Below are 7770 nucleotides of genomic sequence, written 5' to 3' on the forward strand. Positions count from 1 at the left end.
CTTTCTTCAAGGACTCAGTTAATTCCTCCTTAGCAATCTTACATTCTATTCTCAATTTTTCAAATTCAATAAACTGAGACTCTAGCACATTATTCCTCTCACTTAAAAATAAATTGTTTTTTTTTATTTTAGCATTTTCCTTAGTGAGGGACTTAAGTGTAACACGCAAATGATAATTCTGTAGACATGTCATTTATTGCATCATTACACTCAGCTTTAGATAAATGTGCAAGGTTAGTGGTGATTACCTGATTACTTGAAGAACTTGTCTCTGTTTTATCAGACTTGGCCATTAGGGCAAAATTGACATAACTGACATCTTCATCCTCATCCAGACATCTGTTGCCCAGTCATTTTCTTGTGTAATAAAAGCTCTTTCCTTTTATTTGAGCAACTCAAAATACTTCTGTTTATAATCCACAGGCTCAAACTTCTTCTTGCTGGAATCTGACCATTCATGCCTTGGCTTGGCAACTGATGGCTCATTTCCAGTTGCAGCTCTCATTGGTACATGAGGACCTCTCTCTATGCAATCCACATAGGCCTCATCTTGAGAAAGTAAATGAAGATGCATCTTTACCTTCCAGTGATGGTAATTATCTTTGTCCAGAAAAGGAATCTTGACTCCAACATCCTTCTTGTTCATCTTGCTGTTTGTTGTGATCTTTAAACTCTTTGTGCTTCAAGAGCTTGCTCAGATACCAATTGTTAGTCCCTACAATGTAGCAAGAATTATAGAAGGGGCGGGGGTTGAATGTAATTCTAGTAAATTTTTTCTTGAACTATAAAATGTTCTAACTCAAAGTATGTATATATATGTGTTTTGATTTGCAAGGTGCGGAATTACAAGTTAAGTGAATCAAAAACACAAAGTAATAAAACATAAGCTTTTAAAACTTTCTGATGGATTTGAAAGTACCCACCAGATATATATATATAAATATATATATATATATATATATTTAGTAAAGTTCTATAGAGTCCACCTTTTAATTGGAGTCCTCGGAGTCCATCTATATTTTGCAAATAAAATATCTTCTAAAACGTGTTATCTTGCAAAACCTGTTTCACAAATATCACTACTTCAATTAAATCTTGCAAATCTTTTATATTTACAAGTACAATATGTATGTTCTGCAACATGAACATTTATGTTCTGCAAACGAAGCATGTTTTGTAGAATAATATATTTTGCAACGTTCTACTTGTAAAATCTATGTAATCCGCAAGATTTTCAATAAAATTGTGATATTTGTAGAATATCATTCAAAAAATAATACGTTTTGCAACAATTTAAGCTATATTTTACTTGCAAAACATATATGGACTCCAAGGACTCCAATGAAATAGGGGACTCCATAGAACCTATATATATATATCGATTTAAGAACTCTGTGAAGAACAAGTTATCTCACAACTGCTTTACAAGTGAACAAACAAACTACAGAGAAATTCTTAACAGTTACAGCCTTTTCTATTTTTCTTCTAAAAGTGTTTGCTTGGTTATTTGTTTCACTAGCTACACTTAGTTTATATATCACCAAGTTTACATGGTAATAAGACATAATAATAAAACAAAACTATCAAGTCAAACTCCATGCTGCTTCACTACTCTATTTCAGCATCTTTGAAAATCTTCTTATCTTGCATGGAAATGGTAATGCTTCTTTATTCTTCATTTCCTATTAAATAGGCTCCCACATTCCTTTTGTAAACACCCAACGCATGTGACTGTCTTGTCACTATCAACAAATATTTGAATTGATCATCTGTCGGGTAATGCTTCTTTGTAATGCTTGTTACCAACCAATTTGACCCTAGACATCTTATCACCCGACGGATAACAAGCATGTACCCGACGGATGATCAATTCAAATATCTGTTGACAGTGACAATACAGTCACATGCATCTAGTGTTTGCAAAAGGAATGTGGCAGCCTGTTTAGCAGGGTTTTGAGAATAAAGAAGCATTACCATTTCCATGCTATTATGAAGATATTCAAAGATGCTAGAATAAAGTAGTGAAGCAGCATGGAGTTAGACTTGATAGGTTTTGTTTTATTATCTTGTCTTATTATCATGTAAACTTGGTGATATATAAACCAAGTGTAGCAAGTAGGACAAATACAACAACACAAACTAAGCAAACATATTTTTAGCAGAGAAGCATTTGTAAGCTGTATTATATAGAATTTCTCTATAGTTTGTTTGTTCACTTGTAAAGCAGTTGTGAGCTATTCAAGCTTCATAGGGTTCTCTTGATATATATATATATATGGTGGATACATTCAAATCCAACAGAATGTTTTAAAAACCTGAGTTTTATTGCTTTATGTTTGATTAACTTAACTCTGTATTCTGCACTTTGCAAATCAAACAGTTAGATATAAATTGAGTTAGAACCATTTTTCATAAATCTCAAAAAGTAGCCAGAATTACATCCAACCCCCCTTCTGTAATTCTTGTTGTATTGTTAGGGAATAACAAACGATCCCCTCAGATTAACTAAACCAACCAATGAGAAACATCTCAACGAATGCAATTATTCGCACAAAGTTCAATCAAATCCCACAAACCAACTCTCAAGCCAGAAACGTGCGTGTATGCAATTGGTTAACATATTTACTTTTGCAACTGGATCAATAATCATAACTCACCACTCATAATGGAAATCACAAGGTTATAAATACAATAAATGATAAACTCAAAATGACAGACAACATTGGAATAATCATAACTCACCACTCATATTTTTTTCTCTTTTTTTTTCTTCTTTTTTTTCCTATTTTTTTTCAACAATTTCTGAACGAGTGCGTTTTGCTCCATCTCACTCAACCCTAGACTAATATAAATATGAGCCGACTACTAGCCATTTGACACCTAGCCACAACTAGCAATGACATCCAATATTTTTTCCAATTTTAAAAGTCCATGTTATTTTGTCACTAAGAGAATAACATATATTCTAGATATAAACAAGTGATTAAACCTCGACAAACAAACAAACCATGATTATGATCTAGAACTCAAGCAACCTATAAGACTTAGTGAAAAATTTCATGCTTCTAGCATGCAAATCAATTTGTTAGGGCTTAACATTCCTCTATACAACATTACTACACTCGAATCAATATCACAAATTACTTGGAAAAGTTAACTTAAGAGATCATGATATAATGCAGATGCAACTATATGTAATATACTATTATGATAACAAATACACAAAACAAAAAAATGAAAACAAATAACTACATGATAAATATGCAAACTATATGAACTAAACTAGCATGAATATGCAACTATATGGACTCACACATAAATATTCCTTAACTACCACCCCCAAACTTAAAATTTTCACTGTCCTCAGTGAAGGTAATATCAATGAATCAAGGCATACCTAATCAGAATCAAAATGGTCATCACCCTCCGCGGGTGGAGGATCAGGTGGCCAATTAACCTCGAGACCAGTGTCTCAGAAAATATTACCGAGAGCGTGTATCAAATCTTTATCAAAACATCGGTGGATGTCATGCATGGCCTCAATACGTCGAGTCAATTGCCTGTACTGCTCATCAACAACACCAGTCATATCAACTTCCTGCTGTGCACGGGAAAAACCCTCTATAGGCACGGGAAAATCCGTTCAACCACCCTCTACATCATCAAAAATATATCCCAACCCCTTGTCAGGGGGTGCACCTAAGAATAGATAATTCAAGTGACCTGGTAGTGGGTTAAACTCAAGTGTGGGAGCATTTTCAATAGACGGCTCGAGACACTCTTGAGAAATTTTCAGCTCTGCTAACCCAAGAGAATCGAATGGCATATCTAACTTCCTCTTTCATGGAGGAGCATTCAAATACTGCAGTTTCTCTGCCCCTTCTTCATCTGCTCTATCAGATTCCCCTGTCAAGGCTCTCTCTAAGGTATCTGAATTTAGCAATTGCTCAAGCTCCAAATTCACGACAGAGTAGACCCGCTCTACTTTAAAGCACTCCTCTTTAGTTGTGGGCAACTTTATTTCCTTGAATATATTAAACGTAACCTTCGAATCTTGAACCTTCATCGTAAGCTCTCCTTTTTGCACTTCGATCATAGTTCGGCCTGTAGCCAAGAATGGTCTTCCCAAGATGATGGGAATCTTCTTATCTTCCTCGAAATCAAGAATTACAAATTCAGCAGGGAAGATGAGTTTATCCACCTTAACCAAGACATCCTCCACTATTCCTCGCGGATAAGCGATAGAACCATCAGCTAGTTGCAATGACATGTATATCATTTTTGAATCAGGTAGACAAGGGCATCATATTGATGTTAGCTCCTAAATCATACAAGCATTTTTTGAATGACAAGTTTCCAATAGTGCAAGGAATAGTGAAACTTCCAGGATCCTTAAGTTTTGGATGTAATTTATGTTGCATCATAACATTGCATTCCTCCGTAAGAGCAACTGTCTCTAAGTCATCGAGCTTTACTTTCCGAGAGAGAATACCTTTCATAAACTTTGCATAGGTAGGCATCTGTTCAGGAGCTTCATTGAAAGGTATGTTGATGTGAAGTTTCTTGAAAACTTCCAAGAACTTAGCAAATTGCTTATCTAACTTCTGCTTCTGCAACCTTTTAGGAAAATGAGGTGGAGGATAAACCTGTTTTTCCATGTATTACCCTCAATAGGAGTGTTGAAAATAACTTTCTTCCTTGGTTCCACCTCAGCATCCTTCAGAACCTCTTCTTCAACCACATTCTCATTTTATGAAATTGGCAAGGGTGCAGACACACCTGCATTCTGGGCAGAATTTACAGACTCTTCATCTTGCTGAATTTGGGGACTTGCAACCTTTCCAGACCTCAAGATGATGGCGTTCACCTATTCTTTAACTTCTCTCTTGTCTAGATTTTCTTCTATATCACTAGTAAGCGTTCCTGGTGGTCGATTCAATAAGGCGTCAGCAATTTTCCTTATTTGGTTCTCTAGAGTCTTGATAGAAATAACATGGGTTTGGCATATAAGAGCCTGGTTTTTGCACACAAGCCTCAACTCCTCTAGTTCAGATTTTTCATTCGAAGATAGACCTGCACCTCCATGAGTTTTTTGTTAAAAATGGAGTTGTTTTCTTGGTGCAAATTATGGTTGTTGAAAACCAGGAGGGTTGAATTGCTTTGCTGCAAACTGCTGATAAGGCTGTTGCACTACACTAAGTGTTCCTCCAGCTGAAGTTAGGATGATTATGGTAGTTGGGATGATAGGTGGCTGGAACTGGTTGCTGCGACCTCTGAAAGTTGCTCACGAACTGAGCTGATTCACTAGAAATAGCACACTACTCCGTCTCATGTGCACCAGCCCAAAGCTCATAAACCCTAGTGATCTGATTAACTCTATAATTAGCTAAGGAATCTACCTTCATCGTCAAAGCCTTAAGATGATGAGCTATAGCAGTAGCTGTATCACCTCCAAAACTCCTACTAGCTTGCTCTGAGGTAGTCTCTGAGTTGGGTTCTGATATTCATTAGCAACCATCAGTTCAATAAACTTATAAGCTTTATCGTAGCTCTTAGCCTATAAGGCTCCACCTGATGTTGCATCGAGCATGGGTCTAGACTGTGCTCCCAAGCCATTATAAAAGTAGTATATAATCATCTAGTCAGGAATCCAATGATAAGGACATTTCCGAAGCATCTCCTTATAACGTTCCCAAGCTTCACATAAAGACTCCCCCGATTGCTGCGTAAATTGAGTAAGAGCATTCCTGATTGCAACTATCTTTTCCATTGGAAGAATTTAGTAAGAAACTTTTGAGCAATGTCTTCCCAAGTAGTTATAGAACCAACTGGTAGAGAGTGTAACCATCTCTTAGCCTTGTCCCTCAGAGAGAATGGAAACAGTCTCAATTTCACAACATCTTTAGAAACATTATTGAACTTGAAGGTGTCATAGATATCGATGAAATCCCTAATGTGTATATTGGGATCTTCCGTTGGAGAACCCCCAAACTGGACTAAATTCTGTACTATCTGAATCATTCTAGCCTTGATCTCGAAGGTATTAGCCGCGATGGCTGGTCTAACAATGCTAGACTAAATGTCATTGATCTTTGGTCAAGAGTAATCCATCAAAGCTTTCGAATTTACTACTGGTTCTCCCATTTCAATGATAACTAGAGTACCTGAAACACATGACTAAAGTAAACCTTATATGTAAAAGAGTCCAAGTCAGTGGGCTTTAAAGACCACTGATGTCAAGCACATAAACTAAAAATTAACACCAAGTCCCCGGCAGCGGCGCCAAAAACTTGTAAGGGAGAAAACACAAGCTAAAATTACATGCAAGTATACGTGTTTGCAAGTAGTATAAGATATAAATCAGATTCATTCCCACAGGGCCTGGTTTAGGTTAAATTCAGATTATGCACTTATGCAACAATGTATGGTAATCATTCAATGCTAATACAAGTAACAATTTGATTGTTGATTTAACATAAAGATTATACTAAATAACATTAACTAAGAGAATTACGGTTGAATTAACTATATGAGACAAACATGGGATTCTAACTTCATTAAATACTTTATTCAAAGTCATTATTCTCTACCTTAGCATGCAATGGTGATGATAACTAATCAGATAGCACGAAACTAGTATACGCCAACTTTCGTTGCATGAATATCCTACTACCAAACATCCACAAAAAAAATAAAAGCTGAATAGACACCAAATATGTTGAGACCCTATATGTCTATAGAATTTGACAACATAAAGGTTAATGAACAAGTTATCTATCGTGATTACATAGGGCAAGTAAGATGGTTAAAATTACCTATAAATCACGCATAACAATTACATGAACCTATGCTAGCATGGCAAATTCTAAACCTCTATATTCATTGTCGCTTCAATAGAGATTAACACGCTATCTTATAAGTTTGCGATGCTCATATGATGAATAAGCACAACCAATACCAGGATATCATACAATCACCGCACACTAGGATTTCGAAACAAATTAACTAAAGAAATCCATAAGTAAATCTGTTAGAACCCCACGATAATGATTAGTTCATAACCGAACTCATCATTACCGTGGGTTCTGATGAAAGCATGGTAAATAAACTAAGTCTTTATAAACTGAATAAAATAACAAAGTACATTAACAAGAGTAATAGGTTGAACAAACAAGAAAACAAGCATCCAAGATTACAACTTAAGCAAAGAATCACAAGTAAAACTAGATCTTCTTATCCTTCATTGAATTTGTGCTATTAGGTCTTCTCCTTGTCTTCTCCTTTCTCTCCATTATGAAAAATGTCTTAAAAAGGTCTTTAACTACTAGCCCATCCAACCAGGAATCCATCAGATAAGTCTTCTAATCAAATCAGGAATCTAAGAACCCGACCTGGCACGACCGCTTTGAGAAGCGGCGCGGCCGTCCTGACTTCCTGTTGAATGAGCGTGGCCGCTCTGAACATGGGTGCGTCCATGCTGACCTTCTGCCAGAACTTGATTTTCTTGATTTACTAATCTTCTCTTGCTCGTTACTTGTGCTCAATCATCCAAGGCTCCATCCTAATACTCTCCCAAGCATAAATCATGCAATTTTCAGCCCTTCTTCCTGATTATGTCCTGAAATACAAAACACTATAAAAATACATCAAATACACAAACAACTTGAGTACAAAATGTAATGCCCTCCAAAACCGGGGTATAAGTCTGGGGGTTACTAGCTAAATACAAAACCTGTACAAACTTATATAACTATTAAGCAGATAAATATC

At 36.0% G+C, this 7770-nt stretch overlaps 1 non-coding gene across 1 annotated transcript; it reads left to right on the forward strand.

Moving 5' to 3' along the window:
* Positions 1 to 5647: 5647 nt before the first annotated feature.
* LOC141687744 (small nucleolar RNA R71) lies at positions 5648 to 5753 on the forward strand. Its single transcript, XR_012561228.1, has one exon. It is a non-coding gene; the product is annotated as a small nucleolar RNA R71 (small nucleolar RNA).
* Positions 5754 to 7770: the final 2017 nt, after the last annotated feature.

This window comes from Apium graveolens, chromosome 9, assembly GCF_009905375.1.
Source record: "Apium graveolens cultivar Ventura chromosome 9, ASM990537v1, whole genome shotgun sequence".
Lineage (NCBI taxonomy): Eukaryota > Viridiplantae > Streptophyta > Magnoliopsida > Apiales > Apiaceae > Apium > Apium graveolens.